The sequence below is a fragment of the Carcharhinus amblyrhynchos genome, chromosome 2 (genome assembly GCF_965287045.1).
Source record: "Carcharhinus amblyrhynchos chromosome 2, sCarAmb.v2.hapA, whole genome shotgun sequence".
Lineage (NCBI taxonomy): Eukaryota > Metazoa > Chordata > Chondrichthyes > Carcharhiniformes > Carcharhinidae > Carcharhinus > Carcharhinus amblyrhynchos.
The window spans coordinates 16,155,280-16,182,593 of NC_137325.1; the positions used below are offsets into that span (position 1 = coordinate 16,155,280).

Genomic DNA, 27,314 nt, shown 5'->3' on the forward strand with positions numbered 1-27,314 from the left:
CTCTCGAATACATTCAATGTTTTGCCATCAACTATTTCCTGCGATAATGAATCTCACAGGTTCATCACTCTTTGGTGAAGAGGTGTCTCATCACAATCCTAAATGGTCTATCCCAAATCCTCAGACAATGGGTCCTACTGAAGTATCAGCTTGGTTCTGCTCTGACCTCCATGTGTAAAGGTTATGGGTTGAAGCCCCACTCCAGAACTCAGTCTGCTGCTGCATTAGTACGATGCCAAGGTAGGGACCCACTCAGAAACTGACATCTCTGGATACCACATTTAACAGAGCCCTACCTAGCTTTTCAGGTGAAGGACAAAGATCCTAGGCTGCTCCTCATAAAGAAGCAAGTCCCCCAGTGGTCTGGTCTGGTCAACTTTCCTCTCTCCATCACAAGCATTTTCATTCTCTTGTTTGTGGGAATCTTGCTGCTGCAAACTAATTGCTTCCACCACACATTGGAAAGGTGATTGATTGGCTACAACCTATTTGGAGGGACATAATTCTCTGGGGACACCAGATGCCAAGAGGAGGCCCCAAAAAGGAGCCTGAGAAAGGGATACCAACGATCCAAGGACTGAACCCTCCCCTTCAGAAGCACCCACCAAGTGTGCAGTCGAAGATGCACCAGTAGGATTGGACTCTCCAACCACGCAAGGAGCTCCAGAACAAAAATAGAAAATGCTGGAAAATCTCAGCAGGTCTGATAGGATCTGTGGAGAGAGAAAAAGGGCCAATGCTGAGAGTCTAGATGACCAATGCAGAGAGAGAATAGAGCCAAGATTTCAAGTCTGGATGACCCTTCATCTAAACTCTGGCCATACAGCATTGGCCCTTATTCTCCCTCCACAGATACTGTCAGACCTGCTGAGATTTTCCAGCATTTTACTTTTTGTTTCAGTTTACAGCATCTGCAGTAGTTTGCTTTTATATTAAGCACCCACAGAACCCATGGCCAGTAGCACCGAGCTTTTTTTGACATGGACGATCATACTCATCAGCAAGTGATTGCCAAAGAGGAGAAGACTATCTATAAAGCACACTGGGACTCACAGCACTATATTAAAGAAACTTCCTTACCCTAGTGCTGCAAATAGGAGACACCAGGTATCATTAATGACTTGCAACATCACGCTTGCCAACATAGTTAGACGAGATGTTTTGTTACATGACACTTATGTTGTAGTTACCATTGCAGAATGGGATCTTATCATTACAAACTTGGCCATTTCAAACCTCTCCATTCTGGCTGTATTTCCATGATGGAGAACCCAAACCTCCACAGGAAGGAATTACGATAGCTTCCACAAAGTTATTTTTAATAATATCAGACCATCTTGCATAAAAATCGAACTCCCTTCTGAATTAGTGAACTAAATGATGTGTGCATTCAGAGAAAATGGCAAATACCCTGAAGCAGTCTGAAGGCAGTAATTTAATCTCCGCATTCAGATGAGAGATACGAAACACTTTCATATGGATTTTGCAAACAAATACTGGGAGAGCACAGCATGTCCATCAGTAGACCGATCTCTCAGTTGAATGTTCACGCACTCGCAGCTTTTCTAACCTCCTCGTTCTAAAGAGAGGCTTGCCCCGTCACACACAGCATTCCACACCAGGAGCAAAAGGAAAACGGACAAATACTTGACAAGTCACGTCAAGAATGTTTGACAAGCGGTGCCAAGGCTGCTGTGCCCGAGGCTACAACAGTAAATGGGCAAGAACCACTCACTGGCTCAGCAGTAAAGTTTTAGGTAGATCTCAAAACTGTGGTTTTTGTCAGGTTTTCTTTTTAAAAACTCACTTGGTCAGAAAATGTTTCAAAGAGGTTGGGGTGAACACTGGGATGAATGGCGCCATTATAAACTTAGAAACATAGAAAATAGGTGCAGAAATAGGCCATTTGGCCCTTCGAACCTGCTCCAGCATTCAGTATGATCATGGCCTACCATGCACTTCCGGTCCCACTCCCGTTTTCTGTCCATACACCTTAATCCCTTTAGCCGTACACGTATTACGCTACAGCAAAAAGCCTATTTTAGGTGGCTGTTTTTTGACATACAGTTCATAGGTTCCCAACAATGCAGAAGGAGGCCACTTGGCCCATCAAGCCTGCACCGATAACAATCCCACCCAAGCCCTGTTCCCATTACTCCATACATTCACCATGCTAACTCCCCTGACATAAAGGGTCAATTTAGCACGGCCGATCAACCTAACCCGCGCATCTTTGGAGTGTGGGAAGAAACCGGAGCACCCAGAGGAAACCCAGGGAGGGTGTACAAACTCGACGCAGACAGAGATCCGAAGCCGGAATTGAACCCGGATCCCCGGCGCTGTGAAGCAACAGCGACCACAGTGCCACCCAGGGCTAAGGACAGGGTGAACTTAGATCATCAGAAATAATACGTGGAAGATTTGCAGGCAGAAGCCCGAAGCTGCAATTGCAGCATTGAAAAAACGTGCACATTAGGACCACATTTCCACAGCCATTTATTGTTGTAACCTGGTTTACATGAAAGAGAATTAGGCAGCCCTGCAGTCAGAAGTCACCAAGCCGGACATGACACTGGTAATCACGGAGCAGAATTCTCTCAAGTCCCCACCAGCAGGTTGGATGATGGGCATAGTGGGAGGATATGGAGACAGCTCCAGAAATTGGGCTTCATGCTGGCATGGATTTAGAGTTGGATCTTTCACTAGTGCCCACCATGGCGGGTCAGAAAACCCACCAGAGACTGGCGTGAACCTTGACTGAATTCCATTCATGGGATGCAGATGATATCTCCCCCCCTCCGCACTGTCCCCCCGCCAAACATACCAGATTCTCACAAAGCCAGCAAGAAAACACCAATGCAAAACACAGTTGGAACAGTCTAGTGTGCAGGTGCCAGGATTTACCTTAACAATGCCTAGGGATATCTCTGGATTTCAGGATGGAGGCTGCATGCAACCCTGCACCCTGGAACACCATGGCAATGAATGGATCTTCCAGATTCGCTGTCCTGAAGGAGGTCCATCTTCCAGCCTCTGATTATTCCCAGAGATCCGTCTTTGTTTTCAGGTAATCTACTTTCTTTAGTGGTGAGTTGTGGGTCAATACAAGTCGGTGCCTTTGTAATATGGCACCCAGACACGACAGCAGACCGTGTACCACCAGATGCAGCAGTATCTGCCCACCACCAGATACAGCAGTAAACACTAATAAATGAGGTCAGGGCTGGATCATTTGCTATGTTTTCCCACCAGCCTCTGCAGCAGGCAACGCGTTGTTCCTGCAGCCTGCACAGTACTCACTCAAAATGGGTGAATTCCACTCCATATATCTTTGTTCAATAATCTAAAACAGTAAAGATTAAATTTTGCTGGGTGTTTTACTCCCAATATTGGTTTCACATGACATTGGCAAGCTGACCATTGTGTGGACGTCATCAGCAATGTACAGTGCATAAGACACTTGCTGCTGGCACAATGCTGCTACATGCCAATGAAGAACAGCAAGTAATTCCACATAATACCCCCCACACCAACACATGCCCTGAAGCAATCTGAAGGCAGTAATTTCAGTTGACATGTGAAAGCAGTTATGCTTTGTAATGCCATTTCAAACACACAATTTATGTCCTTCCTTGCAATTACTTTGAGGTGCGCATTATGGTCTTCTATACTATTTTATAATCTCAATATCACAGAAATGCAGAGGCTCAAGCTCAGAGGAAAGGCAGGTTCTTGCTGGTACTTGTAGCTACTCCTGTATAAGTGACTGCAAGTGCTGGTGGCAATCTGGCTAACCAATACTGTACAACCACAGAATGTGTACAGCACAGAAAGAGGCCATCTGGCCTATTAAGTCTGCACTACATTTCTACAAGAGCATCCCATCTAGAACTAGATCCTCCCCTCCATTCTAACCCCATAAATTTTTATTATGGCTACTCCATCGAACCTACACATCTTTTCACATTAAGAAGCAAATTTGGCAAGGCCAATCCATCTAACCTGTACATCTCTGGGCTGCAGGTGAAAACCAGAGCACCCAGAGGAAACCCTGCGACAACATGAAAACATCAGTCACCCAAGACTGGAGTCAAACCCGGGTCCCTGGTGCTGTGATGCTAACTGCTGTGCCACCCATACATCACTGGTGCTCATTGTGCTTCTTTGCTTGTTGATGCCACTGACATTACCCGTCTTTGAGCAAAGTCTGTGGGCATGATCAGTAAACACCAGACGTCTGCCAACCTCGATTTAGAGAAAATTTATTTTTTGTGTTAAAAATGACCTGTTCTGCCCCATTCCCATGTTCAAAACCAGGGTTAGACAATGACTACATGCTCTGTGCATGTACTAAGCCTCAATTTGTAGACCATCTACTGGGCCGCAACAAACTAGGGCAGGCTTGCCGTGTGGGTTAGCCCAATCACGGAAAGCCAGTTGAAGGAAAGTACCAGAGCCAATCTTCATTGTGCTTCGCATTTATCTTCAGGGTGAAAAACCCATATCTTTACCACACAATTGTCTCTATGTGCAATCAAGTGAAACCCCACTTAATGCTCACCAGCTGCATGTAATTAAACATAATTGATAGACAATTAACAGAGGAATAAATCTTAAAAGTTATATTCTTTGTAAGAAGTGCATTGTTCTTCCTGGAGGGATGAGAAATATTTGAGTTCAGCATGATTATCCGATTGGTACCTCAGCATATGACCCAAGAGGTCACAGGGTCAGTTCCCACACAACTAAAATTACTCGATTAGCTTAGGTTTCTCAGGTCCTGGTAAATCTATGCTGGAAAACATCACATTTGGGTGCTGGACAAGAACTGAAAATGACGGAATAACCCATATGTCGAAAATCTTGTTGCTATGTGGTCCCTTGAACCAACTGGAGGAGATTAGGCAGAACACTATCAATGCCTTTGAGAGACAGAATCTCCACAGCAAAAAGGGGGCCATTTGGTCCATCGAGTCTGCACCATGCACAATTCCACCCAGGCCCTCTTCCAGTAACCCCCACATATGTACCCTGCTCGTCTTCCTGATACAAGGGACAATTTAGCAGAGCCAATCCAGCTAACCCACATATAGAAAAACTACAGCACAATACAGACCCTTCGGCCCACAAAGTTGTGCCGAACATGTCCCTACCTTAGAGGTTACTAGGCTTACCTATAACCCTCTATCTTACCAAGTTAAAATCTTTGGAAACAAAGGGTTATCAATACTCAAGGCCTATCCTTGAATCTCCCAAGACTCAAAAATTAATCCTGTGTACAAGCCAATACTAAATCGGAGATAAATCAGGATGGGTATTAAAAAGTTTTAAAGAAATAACTTTTTTTTTTCAAACATTTATTGGTTGTAAATATTTTGGGTGTCGGGATAAAACAGATTGGGAAAGGAAATGCTGTTCAAATGGATGAAGTAACTGGATGCGGGAGGATTCTATGATTCTGCACCAGGGTTTCATTCTGATCATCTGGGAGAGATTTAAGCTTTAATAATGCATCAGGATCAGGGGTTAATTCTGGAAAAATGTTTGATGCTCTTTGTCTTCTAAATTAAAATAACATTTTGTAAATAAAAATGCAGAAGTGTGATATTTCCCACTTGTCGTGTTATCATCTCCTTTGGAAATGTCACTATCACCTTTTGTGTTTAAATTGTTCTTATACAATATCAGTCCATTTGAGCTCCCTGCACGAGATTGACCTGGTCGTCTTCTTTTCAAAGAAAAGGTCATGCTTGTTCACTATAGGATCATGTTTCCTCAGGATTAGTTTTTCCCGTAGCCGGCTCCTCTTAGCATTGAAGCAGTAGCCACTTCCGGCTGCACTCAGCATCCTCACAAGGTTGGACTTTGATTTGCTCTTGGCAAGGTTCACTGTTGTCAGCTACATCCTCCCTCTGCCTGGAGACTAAATTGAGTAGCTGTAGATGACAAGTTCACCCACCAACACCAGGAAGACACAATCCAAACAAAAACAATGGCTCAAGTGTTTCCAAGCATTAAACACTCAATTATCTCCCCACATTCTTGGCTACAGGTCTGCTTGTGGTCCAATAAAAAAGTGGCAATGGCATCGTGACCTGGGGTTATGTGCATCGTTGCCAACACAAGAGCACCAACTTACTGAAGTGCAGACCAGGTACTTGACAAATATCCAGAAAGAACTGCGTATGCTTTAAGAATCAATATTACCATGGTGGAACAATACTTGTTCCTTTGTCAATGAGATCACACCGCACAATTAATCTATAACTCAGGCAGGACAAGAGTCAATTAGCACTTCAATGAGCTACTGTTCTCGCAGGCCATTCACTAATACAACAACGGATCACCAGTTCTGTACATCAGGCAATACTCCAGCAGCCATTATGTCATTTCAGCACCAAACATGTTCCCCCCTCCCCCATTCATTCATTCATACAAAAAGACACACCAATGTCATTGATTCCTTCAATGTAGAGGTCACAAGGTGATGCGTTAAGGCAAAAGGGATGCAGATGGAGGTCATTAAATTCCAGCATAGGCCAGGTCACTGAGTCTATTTAAGGTGGAGACGGATAGGTCCTTGATTTGTATGGGGAAAGAGCAAGAGAATGGGGTTGAGAAACTTAGCCATGTATAAATGGCAGAACAAATTTAATGGACTGAATGGCCTGATTCTGCTCCTAGTTCTTGATTGATAAGGGGATCAAAGGTTATGGGGAAGAGCAGGAGAATGGGGTTGAGAAACTTAGCCATGATTGAATAGCGCAGCAGATTATATGGGCCAACTGGCCTAATTCTGCTCCTAATATCTTATGATCTTATCGCCAAAAGAACATACTTTGCACAAATATCGTTGATCAACATCCTGAATCCAAAGAGATTCAGCTTCTATCAGCTATGAAAAAGATGTGGAAAATGCGAGGCATGGAAGGGGGCTAGCCAAAGAGAGCTATTCAGTCACTTTTCAGTCCTTGGTTTGTATTAGTGATGGTTTTTTTCTGAAATCGACAATGGTTTCATGATCACCAGCAAATTCTTAATTCCAGATTTTTTTTTTATATATATCAAATTCAAATTCCACCATCTGCCACGGCAGGATTTGAACTCAGCTCCCCAGAACATTAGCGGAGTTTCTGGAATAATGGTAAAGTTAAAGTTTATTAGTCACAAGGCAGGCTTACATTAACACTGCAATGAAGTTATGTGAAATTCCCCAAATCGCCACAGTCTGGCACCTGTTAGGTTCAATGCACCTAACCAGCATGTATTTCAGAACGAGGGGGGAAACCGGAGCACCAGAGGAAATCCATGCAGACATGGGGAGAATGTGCAAATACCACACAGACAGTGACCCAAGGTGAGAATTGAACCCGAGTCTGTGGGGTTGTGAAGCAGCAGCACTAACCACTATGCTACCGTGCCGCCCTGCCATCTAGCGATAGTACTACGAGGCCATCGCCTCCCCATGTGTCACGTTGATGATGTTCCTCCAAGTCCACCTGCTATATTTAACTTGCGAGCGTACATTTCTATTCCTTTTTTCCCCTTAATGCCCTCGAGCGTTCCAACATTTTTGACATTGTTGCTGATACAGGCATGGAAGTTGAAAGTCATTTCACACATCGTCCATAAATCTGGCCGTTTTCTAACCTTAAGCATTTACAGTCGATGCTCCATCATCGCTGCTTCAGATACTGATCACCATGTCATGTAGAGGTGAGAGCATTCTCCCTCCCCCAGTGAAAACTGTTTTAGCTGCCACAGATTTAAAACAAACGCTTCTCTCTCATCTGCGGTCAGAAGGAATGGTGCCCTTTTTCACAAAACAATTTTCCTGCGGAGGTAATTAACATCTCATCCCCTCCAAAATGCACAGTTTGACCCACAGAGCAGGCACAATGTTTACTGTAATTACAGTCTCTTGCAATAAAAAAATGCACACCAAAACTATATTTATGTGGAACAAATCTTTCAAATGAAATGAAGCTTTTGTGCATTAAGTTCTATCTTGGTAGACACTTATGAATTCTTCCAGTCCAAAGATGTGCAGGTTAGGCGAATTGGCTACACTAAATTACCCTTTAGTGTCCCAAGGTCTTCTTAGAATCTTCCGTGCAGAAGGAGGCCATTTGGCCCATCAAGTTTGCACCGACAATAATCCCACCCAGGTCCCATCCCCGTAACCTGCTGTATTTACCCTCCTAGCTCCCCTTGACAGTAAGAGGCAATTTAGCATGGCCAATCAACCTAACCCACACATCTTTGGACTGTGTAGGTTAGATGTGCGAACAATGCTCATTTGTTATTGGATCATAAGCAGACATGTAGCCAAGAATGTGGGGAGATAATTGAGTGCTTGATACTTGGAAACACACAGCCATTGTTCTTGTTTGGGTTGTGTCTTCCTGGTGTCGCTGGGTGAATTTGTCATCTGCAGCTACTCAAAGTAGTCATGATGTGGAAATGCCGGGGCAGCTACTCAATAAAGCCAGAAGCACCAAACATTTCTCTGGAATTAGCCCCTGATCCTGATGCATTATTAAGGCTTAAATCTATCCAGATAATCTGAATGAAGCTCTGATATAAACCAGGCTTTTGCAACATATTTTGTTTCTGAAACTCACCTACTATGTTATAATACTTCCATGGAACCTCTTGTAACACAGAGCAAGTACTTACCCGTTTTTAAAAGTTTACTCGATTTTTTTTTTAAAACACATTAGATGTTAGATGTGTGGGTTAGATAATTAGCCATGGTGAATGTGGGTAGGGGGGCAGGGGAAGAGGACCTGGGTAAGATACTCTGTTAGAGAGTGTTGGTGTGGACCCGATGGGCTGAGTGGTCTCTTCTGCACTGTAGGGATTTTATGGTTCTAAGGAAACTGGTAGGTGCAATCTGCACTTATCGCACCTTTGGAATATTCAGTTCCAGGGTAATTCTCAAATTTATTCAAGTTTCAGTTGTTTATTTTAATAAAATCAAAGGATATCTACAAATAACGTAAGGCCGGATCGTGATTTAAAAAAATATATACAAATTTCTCCAATCTCAAAACCAAAAATCTGGAAATGTAGTTGTCTAGAATTTTTAGGGAGCAGATCAGTTCAGACTCACCACTCTGCTTTGCAATAAATTGCAAAACTGAGAAGGTGGTGGCCTTTATAGCTAATTTAGTGGCCCTGCTTCTACTGATGATAAAGTAACAACCACTGGCTGTTTGAGGGAAGAATATTGGAGAGTGTCAAGAGCCAAAAATAGTCTCATTAGACAGGAATTAAAATTTAAAAATCATCACCTTTCACACCGGTACTACATTGCTAAAAAAAAATGAATGTTTAATATTTAATAGTGTCTAGTCAGTAGTGCTAATTCCGCATTACTTGGGCTCCCTCATCATTGACGTAATTTTAATACAGAAGACACCATATTTGAATAATTAAAATATTTTTTAATTAACCTTTGAGACATTTTCACTGTTTCAGGTCTCGGACGCATACTGATGCATCCAATTCTCACACTAGTTTCTTCACCCTCCTTCATCAACTGCAACCTCTACTGTGCCAATGGGCACAAGGGCCATGCATGGTAACACCCCCATCTGCAAGTCCCCTTCAAGCCACCCACCATCCTGACTTGGAAATCCATCGCTGTTCTTCCACGGTCGCTGGGTCAAAATCCTGGAACTCCCTCCTGAAGAGCATTCTGCCTATGGACATGCACTATGGCAGTTCAAGACAGTGGTTCACCACTACCTGCTCAAGAGAAACTAGAGGAGATGGCAATAAGTGCTGGCCTAACCCACAACACCCTTATCCCCTAGACAGAAAAAAATCATTCTATTATTCTATGATTTAGAAAATGCCAAAATCCAGAAATGCCTGGATACCAATCATTCTGCACTGCAGAGGTTAGCATATAATTCATTGACTAAGGAACTAAAATCAACAGAAATATGGCAACTGGATTCTGTTATGGTTTTCCACCAAATTGCCCAAAATATAATTTGACAAACTAACAGTAACAGTGCCTCCTCTCCCCATCAGAACTACACAAATCTCCTCCTATTTTCAATTGTCTTCAGCCCCAATGAAGCATCGTTCAGAATCAAAACGTTGGCTCTGTTCTCTCTCCACAGATGCTGTCAGGCCTTCTGAGATTTTCCAGCATCATCAGTTTTTGCCAACCAGAAGCAGACTTGGCAACAATGCAAGTCCTTCCTTTAATTTTATGTATTGTGCTGAAGTGTTTCGCAACCAGGCAAAGTGTAGGGAGACACAGCAACTACAACATTTTATTCCGGTTACACAAAAAGTCAACAAGCTCAGGCAAGCATTTTATCAACACAACTGCTCATGTGCATCTTGGTTCTTCATCATCTTCCTCCTCGGTAAGTGTATGACCAACATTATTTCCTTACATTACAATCGTGACTACTCTTCCAAAATACTTGATTGGCTGCAAAATGCTTTGATTTACCTCAATGGACACCTAGCAGGTTTGGCACTACTCAGAGGTGCACTGAAGATACAATTATGCTTCAGCCTTGCGCTATTTTCCTGGCCTGGGAAAATTCCAGGAACAAATCCCACTTCTTGGCTGTGCATCAAAGCAGAGAAAAGTCAGGATGAAATTGTAACGCGCTGCAGGGTACAGCTGTTAGGACTACCCGCTATAGGGACCTTCTCTTCATTGCTGTGGAACACAAGGTCTTTGAACAACCTTGCTGGGAATAGGGAAGAGACCAGCTCTGGCCTGTAAAGTCTGGAGTTGGCCCAGAACATCTGTCCCACATGGGATCCTGAGGCAATCTTTACTCATTAGACCCAACCTGGGGCTCCTCAGGAAGTCAGCTTTTATGAGAAGCCATTAATATTCCTACCTGCATCAATTAAATCAGAACACCAGAATATTCACTACAACCCCAGGCCCACTTGTATCGAAGGGTAAAGACCCAGGAAATCCCATGGCATCTCTTTAGGAGGCCAGAGCCTTGACATAACTGGGCTCTGCCCTTTTGCTTCTTCCTTGTATTTGAGGAATACCCATGACATGAATGAGGAAAATGTACGTATTCAATTTGTTACTTAATAATAGTGCTTAGGGATATATTGTATAACCAATGGGTTTTGTCCTTGGTGAACAAAAGTAATGTTACTGGATGCCATACAAAATGTCCTCATTAACCACCTAGGAATGGTGCCCCATTCTTGGCAATGACTGACACGCCCCAAGAATACAGATGGTGGTGGCAACAGAACCATTGGGATCTTTTTCCTTCCAGTTAGAAGGAACCATCTCACTAACCATCGCAAAATCCCTCAACGAGCCACCTTCAAAAAGGGAATTTAGTATCTGCAAACACTTCAGGTACACCTCTCTGCACGAAGTCATGTGTGAACACCTCTTTAAGGACGATTCATTTGCCAATAACCTGCCAGTCAATCTGGCAGCTTTCTGTCTCGCGAGGTGATTATTTGCGCCTTGGTGATCAAAGTTCTGTTCAGTGGGCAAAATTTATGAAGACCATGGACTGCCCAAACTCACCCTTCTTGGCTAGATCCAAAAGGGGATGTAGACCAACAGTCTAGACGCTGTGGATGCTCATTTCTGTTTCTTCCCCCCATTTAAACCCAGATAGGGCATTCCAGTGTGGGGGCAAACTATGACATAGAACAGAGTGGAATTCAAATGTAAGTTAGCTAATTGATCATAGAATCCCTACAGTGCAGGAGGCAGCCATGCAGCCCATCGAATGTGCACCAACAACAATCCCACCCAGGTCCTATCCCCGAAACCTGCTAAGCCCCCTGACACTAAGGTCAATTTAGCATGGCCAATCCACCTAACCTGCACACCTTTGGACTATGGAATGAAACTGCAGCATTTCAGAAGAAACCCAAGCAGAGAATGTGCAAACTCCACACAGACAGTGACCAGAGGCCAGAATTGAACCTGGCTCCCTGGTGCTGTGAGGCAGCAGCGCTAACCATGTGCCACCATCAAAATGATGTTTGCATCCCCCGTTTTAAAATCGGGCCTATTCCACATCAACACAAGGACTTCAAACACTAATACGATAGACCCAGGGCTCCAAGTTTTAAAGAAGAAACAATATTGAAGTTAATTTGATGGCCCACAAAGTTGCTCACTCACTCACAAACTCTCTCCTTCAGCTGCAATGGGGAACTTTAAGTGTCACAGTGATATGACCAGGAATGCACTGCTGAGGTTGGAGTCAAATTGCAGCACAGTAACAACAATGCAAGCCAGATTTCCTTCTGCAGCACAACACTGATAACAAGCACGTGGATAAGCATGAGTAAGCCCTATTTAACCATCACAACAAAAGGGTGTCAAATTCCTTGACTAGAGAGGGGGCAGAACTACATTTCCCGGTATCACCATTGTTAGTGGCAATCCAGTCATTTTTTCCAAACAGCAAACTAGTGTCAAGGAAGTTGGACTGCATCTCAGCTGAAGACCCCAGCTTATAGAGAAGCACAAAGACTCACTGGCCTGCTCAGGGAGTAACCATATGTTGTGGATATTGTGGGCGGCACTGTGGCACAGTGGTTAGCACTGCTGCCCGACAGCGCCAGGGACCTGGGTTCAATTCCGGCCTCAGGTCACTGTCTGTGCGGAATTTGCACATTCTCCCTGCGTGGGTTTCCTCCAGGTACCCCGGTTTCCTCCCACAGTCCAAAAACGAGAGATTTAGGTTGATTGGCCATGCTAAATTGACCATAGTGTCAGGGGGATTAGCAGGGTAAGTGTGTGGGGTTACGGGAATGGGGCTTGGATAGGATTGTGGTCAGTGCAGACTTGATGGGATAAATGACTTCCTTCTGCATTGTAGGGATTCTGTGATTCTATAAAAAAACGAACAAAGGGAAGGTGGCGAGTAACCAAAATGTAACGATGAATCCCAGCCACCTCTCGCCACAAACACCAGATCTTTGTTGCAATGGATGAAATAATGGGTTAACATTATATCCACAACACTGGGCCTTAAGCAAGCTGCACGGGCCTGCATAAATATAGTTTGAAAAATCTCAATTCAACTCCCAAAGGGTGCAGACCTGCAAAAAGTATCCATAATTCAGCACAAGTTGACAGTCTGACTCAAAAGTGCCCAACCAGCCCAACTTATTTGTAAAAGGTAATGCGAGTTAATTAGTGAAGAACATGATTATGATTGGCGAAGCAATGCACTAAGATAGGTGAACAACAAAATAATGGTACTGCATTATGCATACAACTTGATCAATATTTCAGGGTTTGGGTTTTCACCATCTCACCTATACAAAGCAATTTGAAGCAGTAATGTTTTGGAAAAAAAAGATATTGCGTGTAGATGTGATTTCTGCAGGTATCAGCTATTTTGCAGGTGGGTTTGAAGGCCTCTCCTACAAGTGCCAAACCTTGTATATATTTGAGAACAGTAAGAAGTCTCACAACAGCAGATTAAAGTCCAACAGGTTTATTTAGTAGAAAAAGCCACTAGCTTTCGGGGCTTTGCCAAGGTTTTGAAAAGACAGGTTTCAGCCAACAAGTTGCAACCAGAAGCATTGGTGGAAATAGTCAACTCATACATCAAGTCAGTCATATGCAGACTTACTGTGGGTTTTGAACAGTTGGCAAAAATCCCATCTGCAATTGGAATAATTGCACAAAATAATATGTAAACTGATGAACAATATGCAAACCATGGATAAAAGCAAATTACTACGGATGCTGGAATCTGAAAGCAAAAGAGAAAATGCTGGAAAATCTCAGCAGGTCTGGCAGCATCTGTTTTATTCTCTCCATGGACTGCCTTTCCCCTTGTTTTTGTGGTTACGACTCATATTTCATTCCCTCGCTCTGCAGGGCAAATATCTCCCACTTTCTATGCCTTTCAGCTTTGATAAAGGGTCATCTGGACTCAAAACGTCACCTCATTTCTCTCCTTACAGATGCTGCCAAACCTGCTGAGATTTTCCAGCATTTTCCCTTGTGGATACAAACCATTTTGGTTATTTATAACTTGAACAAAAGCAAAATACTGATAGTACACAAAAAAATTACCCATTTTTCAATAACTAATAGCTTGCTTAAACATTACATTCCAAAACAAACGTTACAATGTTTCCTTCGCCATCATTAATCGTGGAGCAATATACATTACTTTTGCTGTGTTTGTGGTTGAGGTGGGGGGGGGAAAAAGAGAGAGAAATCAAAATTGTAAAATGTTCAATATTCTTAGCTAGCATGCTTTAGCCTATAAGTGAGAACATTTGGACCTGGTTGTCCTGTTTAGAGATACAACTCAATGCATCTCTAATGGATAGTACAGTGGCACAGTGGTCAGCACTGCTGCCTTACAAACACCAGGAACCTTGGTTCATTTCCAGCCTTGGGCAACTGTGTGGGGATTTCACACATTCTCTCTGTGTTTGCGTGGGTTTCCTCTGGGTGCTCCAGCTTCCTCCCACAGTGCAACAATGTGCGGATTAGGCAGATTGGCCATGCTAAATTGCTCCTTAGTTTCTAAAAAGGTGTGTAGCTTTGGTGGACGATCATGGGAAATTGTCCCTTAGCGTCAGAGGGTTTGGCAGGGTGAATATGTGGGGTTGCAGGGATAGGGGTTGGGTGGGATTGAGCCACCTAGCTCCTATATGGCTTCTGTTCTGTGAAAGTGAGTTTGGAAAATTAAGTTTAATGGAAAATTAAGTCAACCATGAACACCGAAATGACGAATGTTGATCTTGATTCAAATGGCGATTAACAATGCAAAGGGTACCAAAATGTCAGAGTTCATTTCAGGTAGATATTGGTAACTTGCTGATACAGTTTAAAAAAAAACCCATCACCTAGGCCAAGAGCTACGCCAGCTAAATTGATGCCTGGGCTATCACATCACAAAGTCCCAGCCAACATTGCAGCACAAAATTTAGTCGACAAACTATGTAACAGCAGATGGGCTGCAAGTTAACACCTCCGTGTGAATCGGGCTAACGAAGAGAAGAAAACTATTTCTGACTGCCTGTGATTTATCTGCTAAAACATAATATTCACAGAGGGAGCGAGGGAGGGCAAACAGCCTCAACTGACAGATCATCTTCAATTAGCAGATGTAAGGGCAGATCACGTTGGACAAATGTGTCGGCTCAGTTGTCTCGGCGTAAACCTATCGCCAAACACTCGAGTGGCTCAAGGCCCACAGCTAGCAGCGGAGAACACACCGCAGGTGGTGCACGCGCCACGGGGCAGAGGGAAAAACACACCATTACTCCGCTCTAAGACTGGCCTGAGCTAAAATGGTCATAAACTTTCTGCCAAGTGTTAAAAGCATCCACAAGAAATCTGTACCCCGCCAACTTTCAAATTAACAGTAGCTCACTGAGCAAATCCGATGCCACGCACTAGACACATCCAAAATAACCACGCTGACAAACTCAGCAAACTCCGAAGACAAACGTGCAAGGGTGGAGAGAGTTGGTTAATTAAGGGACATGTGATCCACTGTCGAAATTGCCAATATTGCCTATCCAAAGATTCCTACTGAAGAGCATCGCGCAGCTGTTTATTCCTAGTTATTAAAGAGTCAGCGCTTTGCTAATTATACACAGCATATAGACATTCATACGCAGGGTACGTGCTTACCCTTGTAACATGTTAGCTGTGCCACTTTACAGGGTCAAACAGGAACGTTAGTCAGTCAGCACAGGCACCCATCACTGAAAACAACGCCCAAGTAACTAATACCTTGCAAAACGCAATCCAGAAACACTCAAAAACTTCAATTTGAATGTGTTCGGTTGCATGTTTTATTGGAATGGAAATGACCAATCCGCCATGCTGTAATGACACCCTCTCTCTCAGGTGGCGCTATTGTGCCTTCATTTTGCCTTGTTCTCAGTCTGCACTGCAGAAGGATTCCTCTACCCCAGCCATCTCTACTCTCAAACTGCAGCATGTTCTGCAATCGATGATTATCGACTCAAAATATGATCCCCGAGATTTTGCACAGAATATTTAAAGTAGGGACTGAGTAACACTGCACATCCTACTTGAGTGTTCTTTTTGGTCTCAACCTCAACTTCACCTGAACATGACAACCATGCAACAGTTATAAGAGATGCACACTAAATACAAGCCAAGTGCGTGAAGGAATCTTTAATGCGGCAACATTGAGAGGATTTTCTTGCCGTTCGTGACATAATTTCAACCCTCTCCATGTGTTCTTGGCATGCAACACACTCCAGTCTGTGTCTTATCCTATATTTAGTGGAAGGGTTTGATCTGGCTAGCCCTGGCATGTGGCCAGTAGCCTCGTGGGACCTCGCTGCCTAAGGTAATAACAATATTAAAAGAGATCAGCTCGAACGCAGCGTTCAAAGTCAGATAAAAGTGAGAACTAAAAGCATTGTGGCTGGGATTGACAGTGGATTGATTTCAAATGGCTTAAGTCACTATAGAAACTGAACTTCCAAATAAAAAAGGATCCCTTCAGCTTTCATTTAGATGAGGAATCTTGAAAGCTCCCTCCTCTCCTCTGGCTCGAAAAAGGCTCTTGGAAATAATTGTTCGACTTTGGCAGAGTTGGCAACAGCTACCAAAAGACACAAAATAGAGACATGTTGAGAAATGTTAAGAAAATGTTGAACAGCCAAGCATTCCTTTTATGGGCTGGTGTTGGAGTCAAATCTGTATTTGGAAACTATGTCAAATCATATCATCCCCTTATCAATTCCCTTTCCATTCTTTCCAAGGTGCTGCCTCCTCCCAGAGTTATGGTTCCTTGTTGACAGTGGTTAGCACTGCTGCCTCACACCTTGAGAGACACAGGTTCAATTCCGATTTCAGGTCACTATCTGTGTGGAGTTTGCACATCCTCCCCGTGTCTGCGTGGGTTTCCTCCAGGTGCTCTGGTTTCCTACCACACTCCAAAGATGTGCGGACTAGATTGATTGGCCGTGCTAAAATGCCCCTTAGCATCCCAGGATGTGTAGGTTACAGGGATTAGCAGGATAAATATATGTGGGAAGATCGGGCCTGCGTGGGATTGTGGTCAGTGCAGACTTGATGGGCCAAATAGCCTCCTTCTGCACTGTAGGGATTCTATGATTCTAATGATTCCTATGACTGTGAAATGACTGCTGACTGTTGTAAAAACCTATCTGGATTATTAATGTCCTTTAGGGAAGGAAATCTGTTGATCCTTACTTGGCCTATATGTGACTCCAGGTCTATAGCAATGTGGTTGACTCTTGAGTCTTCTGAAATGGCCACTCAGTTCAAGAGCAATTACGGATGGGCTTTAAATGCTGGCCTCACCACACCCCATGGATAAATAAAAAAGATCACACTCTGTCTTGCCCTCACCTGGTAGCCTTGTACATGTTCCATAGTGGCAGTGGTGATTAAGAGAAAAGAATGCTTCTCAATTTCTCTTCTTTCCCCTAATCCGGGGGTACAGAAGTGATTTGCTTCATAGCGCCACATTTCCTTGCCTAATCTTAGCCAACCTATTCAGAATGACTCGACAGAATTTAATTAGCGGAGTCCTTTCCCAAGACTGGGGTGTTTTGCTTTGTGACACCTTCCCCACCAGGTTGGTGAATCATTACTTCCATCGATCCTCATACTCCCTATTTAAAGCAGGTGTGTCAAACCCTGAGCCTGCACTCAGCCTGGAGCAGCTGGAGAGCTGGCTGTGTACAGATGCACGGTGTAAATAAGGTAACTTAGTGAAGGAGCGTTCGCCTCCGTGAAGTTATTACGGCATCCAAAACCTCCGACCTCATCCCTGGCTGGGATTCTTGGGCGTCACTGCACAGAATGTCAAATTCTCCATTCTCACTGGCAACGGGTTAAATACAGACAAGATCTGAGACTCCCATCCCTATCTCACTATTGATTAGTCAATAACATTCGCCAGCGTACATGAAGTCTTAACCTTCTGGCTTGATAGTGAGGGACTGTGAATTGTACCCCAACGTGCATCAGTGTCCTCAAGCAGGGGACTTAACACAAAGGGTTACCAAAAAGGGCGGTACAGTGGTTAGCACTGATATGATGATTCTAAGCCGAACCATTGCTTTACAACACATTAGATCAGTAACTGATGGGCAGCATATTGTTTAATTAGGGATGGGGACAATTCTACTGAGGCACTCTCCTTCTTCAGGAGCCGAGCACAGCTTGTCTCGATTCTTTGAGGATGGGTGGGGGTGGGGGAAGAGTAGGAGAAAGAGAGAGAGAGAGAGAGAGAGAGAGAGATATGGGAAAACATAGGCCCGTCTAAAATCTGCTGACAATTAAAATCAGGAGCCTGTCAATAATTAATTTGGCATAACTTTCATCCTTTAGAGGGAAGAAACAAAAGAAATCATGACTAATGGTTACCAGAGGCCAAAGAATCTTTCGGAAACCTGCTTTATTCTGTTGTTTCATGCCAAACATGTCCCGAGTAAAGGATGTGGGAGGGTGCGGGGAGAAAAAACACAGTAACCTTCATATAGATTTCGAGGAATTCAGGAACTGAGGATAAGCACTGGAGGATTTGAGAGAAAGCATTATGTGGATCTCAGCCAAAGGCTTTGTCTCTAATCTGTTAGAAGCTACTGCTGTTTATAATCTCAAAATTGTGGTCTAAGAGGGGGAGAATTGAGTGGTCCTCGTACTTGTAATGTTTCTCCCCAAACAAATTATTTTATTTGCGTCTTAAATATAGTGAAGAAAGCAGCTCTTCTTAAATGAGGTATGAGGCATTTAGAAGATGGACAGCAAAAATTGGAGAACCACAGCACGGTGGTAGAATGGTTAACACTGATGCCTCACACTGCCAGGGACCCAGGTTCGATTCCTGGCTTAGGTCACTGTCTGTGTGGAGTTTACACATTCTCCTCATGTCTGCATGGATTTCCTCCAGGTGCTCCGGTTTCCTCCCACAATAGGAAGGTGTGCAGGTTAGGTGAATTGGCATCCTAAAATCTCCCTCAGTGTATCCAAACAAGAGCGTGGCAACCAGGGGATTTTCGCAGCAAGTTCACCATGGTGTGAATGTAAACCTACTTGTAACAGTAATAAATAAACTTTTAACTTAATTTTCAACCCCGAGTTTCCCGGAAGATTGAGATTTCCATCTACAAGTTCATAACAGGAATGTGTGAAGATTAAACTCTGGACAAAAAAGAAACAAATCAGTTCACTGGGTCACATCCTTCACTGTGCAAAAGGAATCAAACTATTGTCACATCAAGCAATGGAATGCGATGACGCAATGACAACAATACATGGACACACCGTGATGCCATTATGATGAAAATAAAGGGGCCCTGTGCTAAGCCACCTCCATCCTTCAATAGGAAGTTTTCCACAAACTCCAGCAGCTCTTCAAATCAGAACTGGGGTGTGGAGGTGGGGGGGGTGGAATGACATTCGAATAATTGGCCAGTGCAGCCTTCCCTCGTGGAGTCCCATTTAGAACACAGTAATGACCCTGGTGGGGAGGGGTCACCAGCTCAGGCTGCTCACTAAGCTACGTATGACTGAGCCCTTTTCAAACAATGATGTACTGGACCCTGATTGACACGCGGCAAAGTTTCAGCAATCCATCTAAGTCAGTTCGTCAAGTTTGAGAAATGCTGTTTTTGCCGAGAACAGTTATTATCTAGTCTAATGCCTTGCTCAAGTAATTGGGTTCAAAATAAATACCTATTCTTTTAGCACTGTTGTCTCAGACCATCAGGGACTGGGGTTCAATTCCAGCCTTGGGTGACTGGCTGCGCAAGTTTCCTCCAGATGCTCTACATTCAAGACATGCAGATTAGGTGGATTGGCCATGGTAAATTGTCCTTTAGTGTCGAAAAATGTATAGGTTAAGTTTATTTATTTGTCACAATTAGGCTTATATTAATACCACAATGAAGTTACTGTGAAAATCCCCTACTCACCACACTCTGGTGCCTGTTCAGATACACAGAGAATTTAGCACGGCCAATGCACCTAACTAGCACATCTTTCAGACTGTGGGGGGAAATCAGAGCATCTGGAGGAAACCCATGCAGACATGGGGAGAATGTGCAAATTCTTCAGAGTAATTGCCAGTGTACCCAAGGCGAATTAGTGGGGTAAATGTGTGGGATTACAGGGATAGGGCCCAGGTAAATGCTCTGTTGGAGAGTTGGTTCAGACTCAGTGAGCTGAGTAGTCTTCTTCTGCACTGTAGGGATTCTATGATTTTTCACCTCTTATTCCTTCTATACAGCTTTGCAAGTGGTTCAAAGCATTTGAAAGATAAAACATCAAGCTCTAGATTGCTCGTGTTGATGGGTTTGTAGAAATTGTATCAGAAATTAATTGCAGTAATGATTCTCTGAGCTCAAAGTTGTGAATCTATTAAGGTGCAGCACTGCAATTCTGCATTGTTTGTGCTGAGCTCCACTTCTCAGTTCTATTGTTGAGTGAGATAGATTAGCACTGTGAGGATGAAGTAAAGCCAGAGGCAGAGCTGTCCACTGGGACCGGGTGTGAGCATGGAGCAGACCACTTGCTTAATTGTTCGAGGTGGGTAGGCCAGAAACACCAGGGGATTGGCAAGAGAGATCTTAAATCTAAAAAGAAAATTTGAACATGACGACACCAGTTGCTTAGAACTGCAGCCAGAATACAAGCTTTAAAAAATATATCCAAATTATTCATGACTTGTATACTGAAGGCCATTGGAAAGCAACTTATTGTAAATGACCTCACCGAGTACATGAAAGAATGATTCAAACCCAAGGAAGCAAGGGTAACCAAAGGTCAATTGGCTTATCTGGCCTCTGCGTCTCAGGACCATGTATAATGCACCTCATCATGCGCCTTGGATTACAATTATTCCAACCAAGTGTCATGTTTATAAAACAGATGACTTAGTTCTTCAGCTCCCATTAAGTTCAGCCAGTATTTGGTCAATAGTCATCTTTCAGTCTGCCTTCAAACCAGTCCATGACATCAAGGTTTCTGGCCTTTCTTCAACTCTCGAAAACAACAATTATAATCGCACTCTCACCTTCAACCCCATGCTTTCAAGGTGAGCTGTGACCACTTTCCAATTCTGCTGGAAAATCCATTTAGACACACAAATCATGAGAAATAATATAAACAGAGTGAATCAGGCCCTTTAAACCCACGTCTGCTCCACACACCTCAACTACATCTCATCCCATCATCATATCCCGCCAGTTATTTGGCCCCGATATTCTTACCTGGCTTCCTCTTAAAATGTATTCATCCAACGCGTCACAACCATCCTTTGAATTGGGGAATTTCACATTCTCACCAATTGAAAAACACACTTGTAAAATGGCAAACAACACTTAAAATTGAGATTCACCACCCAAAGATTCCCTTGCCCCCATCTCACTCCCAACAACCCCACCATCCCCCAACATGGTCCATGAAGAGTTAGATGTTGGCAATTCAAACAAACTGGAATGAATGACTTCAATCAGACCATTGAGGTTGGCCCATTGGAGTATGAGCTCCCTGATTAAGGATGTCGGGCAGTTCCCCTCCTTTTAGAGGGCTGTCCTATTTGAATTGTCTCTAAGTTGATTGTTTATTTGGTTGGACACAAAAAGATGTCCCTGATTAAGGATCCAATTGATGAGCCAGTGAGTCTTTGCCTTGTATTTAACCGGGAGTGTCAGTTCCTCTGACACCCCAAGGTGGACTGCTGACTGATAACACTCTGTGTACTGCTGTTAGAGTTGTAAATAAAGGGATCTTGGCAAAGTGACTTGGCAAAGTGACTTTGGCCTCCTCACACAAACGATAGGATACAATTCTTAACATGTGTAATCTCCGAGACACAGGAAATATAACACTACCGACACTGGCAAGCTACAAATCCAAGACATGTTGACGCCTCTTTAAAAGGGGCATTTTCAGAAAACAACACTTAATTAGCACATAGGTGCAATGAAAAGCCAGTCACAAGGGTATGGAGCCCAAAAACCGCACAACTTCATTAGCAACCTCATGACGGATACTTGCTATAGACAACAAATGCGATAGTCCAAGTTATTTGGAGCAACAAGTGTCTGCTAACCTGTTGGAGCCGATTGTCTTCAAGCTCCTGCTCTCATACTCCCAATGCTTTTTTAAACTGGATGTAGAACTCCCTTTGTAAGGCGATTACCGCTACCATCCATGGTCCCGATTGTCGTACCTGCTTCCCCACTCCCGCCGGTTCGTAACTGTTAAAATTTCGAGCTTGAAACGCAAACAAAAAGCCAGGGTCTTTCACCAGCTGGTTGAAATCAAACAGCCAGGGATCTTCTGATTTTAACCAGGGGAAAAAGAAAGAGAGCGAGAAGCTGTCACAAAAACCCAACATGCTGGAAAATCTCAGCAGGTCTGACAGCATCTGTGGAGAGAGAATAGAGCCCACGTTTCGGGTCAGGGTGATCCTTTGTCAGAGCAAAGAGAATCAACGTGGGGGTGGAATTAGACAAAGGGAGTGTAAATAAGGATACAGAAGGCTGAGAAAAAAGTGTTGAGAGTATTCATTAAAGCGATCAGAATGCAAGAATGGCAGAACAGAGGTATAGATTGTTAAAAGGACTGCTTGAGAAAATGTGGCAGTTGCATTGAAGATGCAGGGGGTGGGGTGGGCAGCTTGAGGAAAGGGGGAGGGCAAAAATGGAGAAGTGGAAAAATAGAAGTGAAAAAGAATTAAAAAGGTGCACAGTTCTCCTTTCTTTCCATACCTTTAGGAAAAGGGGGTGGCGGGGAGAAAAATCGCTGTGATGTAGGGTGTCTATGAGGAGCCTGGGAGATTAAGATAGATAGACCCTGTCTACTCAATTTTGGACAGCAATGGGAAGTGGTGCCAAAATGAATTTCAATTGTATAAATTTTCAAAACAATCCAAAGAAAAATTGATAAAATATTGAACATCCAAGCTAGGCTTCAAGAACAGCATCTTAATTCTGAAATCTGAAGCCATGACTCAGTGCGGGGGCAGCATGGTGGTACAGCCAAACTCACCGCCACCGGGGGGGGCTTACACCCTCTGGAGTCAGTGCACGTGTGGGCTGTGATCACATCCCCACACACTTCGAGCTCTTCTTTCCCACAAAAAACTTGCCAAAGATTTGAAGCTATTGGCAGCTTTACTAAGAACCTTATGACCTGGCAGCCTCGAGCCGCTGGGACCTGTTGTGCTTAACCGCACCACGCTGTGTGAAAGCACATTGAGCACTCTGCTCATTCCAGCAAATAGAGATCCATTTTCCATTCTTGTCCCTCAAATTTGCTAGCTTCTCTCCCTTTTCCTGAAGGCACGCCACTCATTTTGAAGTGCACGGGTGGCACAGTGGCACTGCTGCCTCACAGCGCCAGGGGCCTGGGTTTGATTCCTGACTTGGGTCACCGTTTGTGCAGGGTTTGCACGTTCTCCCCGTGTCTGCAAGAGTTTGCTCTCACAGTCCGAGAGACGTGCTGGTTAGGTGCGTTGGCCGTGCTTATGTGTACCCAAGTAGGTGCCCGAGTGTGGCGACCAGGGATTTTAACACTGCAATGAAGTTATTGTAAATGTAAGCCTAAATTGTGATAGGAATAAATAAACTTTAAACTTCCATGGACACTGGCCTTCTCTGGAGGCACATGCAATGAGCTGGCAGCCTATTCAATTATGAAGAGCCAAACATTGTGATTTATATGCATTCGCTCCATAGATTTTCATGCTTGATTTACAATGACGGAAATCATAGCTCCAGAGATGCACGAGGAAAGAGGTGAAAAATTGTAGCCAAGTTAGCTCATCAAATGCAAATCCTGTGCATTATTCTCTACCAATACGCGACTAATGGGTGGCACAGTGATTAGCACTGCTGTGTCACAGCACCCATGACCTGAGTTCAATGTCTGTGTGGAATTTGCACATTCTCCCTATGTCTGCGTGGGTTTTCCCCCACATGCTCCAGTTTCTTCCCACAGTCCAAAAGGCATGCTGGTTAAGTGTATTGGCCACGCTAATTTCTCCCACGCGTACCTGAACAGGGGCCGGAGTGTGACGACTGGAGGATTGACACAGCAACTTCACTGCAGTGTTAATGTAAAACTTGTGACACCAATAAATAAACTTTAAACTTTAGTGCTTTTGAGAACGAGATAGTCAACATCTTTTCCCAAAGCTAGGGGAGTCTAAAACTAGAGGGCATAGGTTTAAGGTGAGAGGAGAGAGATACAAAAGGATACAGAGGGACAATTTTTTTCCCCCACACAGAGGATGGTGAGTGTCTGGAACAAGCTGCCAGAGGTAGTAGTAGAGGCAGGTACAATTTTGTCTTTTAAAAAGCATTTAGACAGTTACATGGGTAAGATGGGTACTGAGGGATAGGGCCAAACAGTACTGTGTGCAGTTTTGGGCGCCGCACCTGCGCAAAGATATTTTGGCCTTGGAGGGAGTGCAGAGGAGGTTTACTAGGCTGATACCAGAGTTGAGGGGGTTGAGCTATGAGGAGAGGCTGAATAAACTGGGCTTGTACTCGTTAGAGTTTAGAAGAATGAGAGGAGATCTCATTGAGACGTATAAGATGATGAATGGGATGGATAGGATAGAGGTGGAGAGACTCTTCCCACTCAAAAAAGACAGTAGGACTAGGGGGCACAGCCTCAAGATAAAAGGGGGGGCGGTTTAGAACGGAGTTGAGGAGGAACTTCTTCACTCAAAGGGTGGTGAATCTCTGGAATTCTCTGCCCGTTGAAGTGGTGGAGGCTGCCTCGCTAAATATTTTTAAGACGCGGGTTGATGGGTTTTTGATAAGAGAGGGGATTAAGGGTTATGGGGAGAAAGCGGGAAAGTGGAACTGAGCAGTGACAGATCAGCCATGATCTTATTGAATGGCAGGGCAGGCTCGAAGGGCTAGATGGCCTACTCCTGCTCCTATTTCTTATGTTCTTATGTTCAATTAGGACTAGCTTAACAGTTTAAAAAAAAAGGGTGGCATAGACAAGTTGGGCCGAATTTACGGTGCTGAAACCTTTATGACTACGTGAAAATAGATTTGTATTTTGTTGAATGGGTCCACAGAGCTACACATCTGATAGAAGTTGTATCTGTGCTGCCATCTCTTACTTGCCACCCCCACATGTTTAAAAACTGTTTCAAACATCTTCTCATGGAACTCACACAGAAGTGAGCGCCGAGAGTGAGCTCAGAATCTCACTTGCAGTCGCCTCACGCAGTTTAAGTGAAGATGGTCACAAGTGAGGGCTAGAGCTTGGATACCAACAGCAACAGGAGAAACTTCTTCTCTCAGATGGTAGTGAATCTGTGGAATTATTTACTGCAGAGATTGGGTGGTTATGTATGTTCAAGGCTGGAATAGGTTTTTAAATCATTGAGGGTTATGGGGATAAGGCGGGCAAGTAGAGTTGAAGACGATCACATCAAATCAGTTGTGATCATGTTGAATGGTGAGGCAAAAAAAAAATCAATCAGCTGAATGGCCCACTTCTTCCCTTACATCTTATATTTGTAAGAGGATTAAAAATATAGTCACTGCGGCGATACGTGACACATTATAGCACAAGCTACCCACGATGCCATTCTTCAACTGCAATACAAATAAACCAACTATAGCCCTCTTGTAGGTATGGCAAAGTGACTCAATGCATGACCTCTTGGTGGCCAGAACCAGAAAATAGCCGAAAAGGAGGCTGAATAACATGGAAGAGTGAAAATCCCCAGGAAAGTTCACTACACACTTAACTTGGTTGAGCAAATCAGGTGGCATGTTACATGTATGCTCATCAATTTGAGTCCATTAATGCACATGTGGCAAAGCACACAACGAGTAATCAAAATAACACTCCAGTAGATATACTGACCCATCCAAACTCTACCTTCTCAACATATTCAGCTCAAGTTCGCCGCATCCTCACTGGTACTGGGATGTGATCCACAGTGTTTGGTGCAGGGCTGCAACAGGTGGTTCTCCTGAATACGAGAACCCTCAAGAGCTACAGCGCGGGGCAATGTTACAAGTGAGATCGGGAGCACGACAACACTTCACACACAAGATCCAAGGGCAGCTAGTGAAAAGCAGGCTGGGAATGTAGTGGAGAACTGCTGTGTAAATCCTACTGAAAGGCTGTTTTTCCTTGTGCATGTCCTCTCATCCTTATCTGTTATTTGATGTACAACTTACAACATAGAACTGTACAGCACAGGAACAGGCCATCTGCCCACAATGCTGTGCCGAACATGATGCCAAATTGAACTAACCTTCAGTTACAGCTTTAAAAGGTCTTTGAGAAAGTCGACCAGATCATCAGGTTGTCCCTGTGAAATGGTTTGTGTATCCTCACTCTACTTGGGCCTAGGCTCCCTTACCAAAGTTCTCTTCTCAATTTTTCTATTACAGCATCCACCAGTACAGCAACACTTCAATTCCCAAATTGTGTATTTCTCAATCTTCATTAAGACATGTAATTTTCCTCGATCACTTGAACAAGTCAGCGGGGAATTTTCCTGGAGCATTATTCCCCCCACTAATTAGTCCTTGTTTTTTTTTCCCCCCACCTCTCTCAGATGGATTACATGAACGAGTGGTGCGGGTCGGGAGAGGATAAGACCACTCCAGTCAGGAAAACACACCGGATGGATCAGCTGGCCTTTTCCAGCCCATCAATTTCAAGTGGTCATACCACACAATTCTATCCATTGTATTAATGAACTTGGACATTTATACTGATTAACTGCTTTATTAGCTGCTTGGGAAGCATTAAAGGATTATAATCAGTTGCGTCACATTTAGCTACTTCCATCTCATGCCACAAAACAAATTGCATTTCCAGTTCACACAGCTACAGTTTAGAGAGGGGCTCAAACATGATAAATGGACATTTCACCAATTTTATTAAAAAGCACACACAAGGAAACTATGGCCTATAATTTGGGAAGACACTTATTTATTATTGCCACAAGTAAGCTTGCATTAATACTGCAGTGAAGTCACTGAAAATCCTCTCATCGCCACACTTTTTTTTGGGTACATAGAGAGAATTTAGCATGGCCAATGCACCTAACCAGCACATCTCAGACTGTGGGAGGAAAGCGGAGCACCCGGAGGAAACCCACGGGGAGAACATGCAGTGACCCAAGCCTGGAATCGAACCTGGGTCTCTGGCACTAAGAGACAGTGATGCTAACTACTGTGCCACCGTGCTACCCCAGTGACGCATGGGGTGGGTGTGATGGAGTATTGGTGAAGTGTCATCTATCATTACATTATCAAATTCCTACAAATGTGTGGAAACTCTTAGAAAAATG

General features: G+C 43.8%; 1 protein-coding gene and 1 pseudogene across 12 annotated transcripts in view; both read right to left on the bottom strand.

Moving 5' to 3' along the window:
- The window catches only part of fhod3b (formin homology 2 domain containing 3b), a 560,180-nt gene that overhangs the window by 420,060 nt on the left and 112,806 nt on the right, over positions 1–27,314 (bottom strand). The window lies entirely within an intron of this gene.
- LOC145351724 (large ribosomal subunit protein bL33m pseudogene) lies at positions 5,675–5,905 on the bottom strand (annotated as a pseudogene).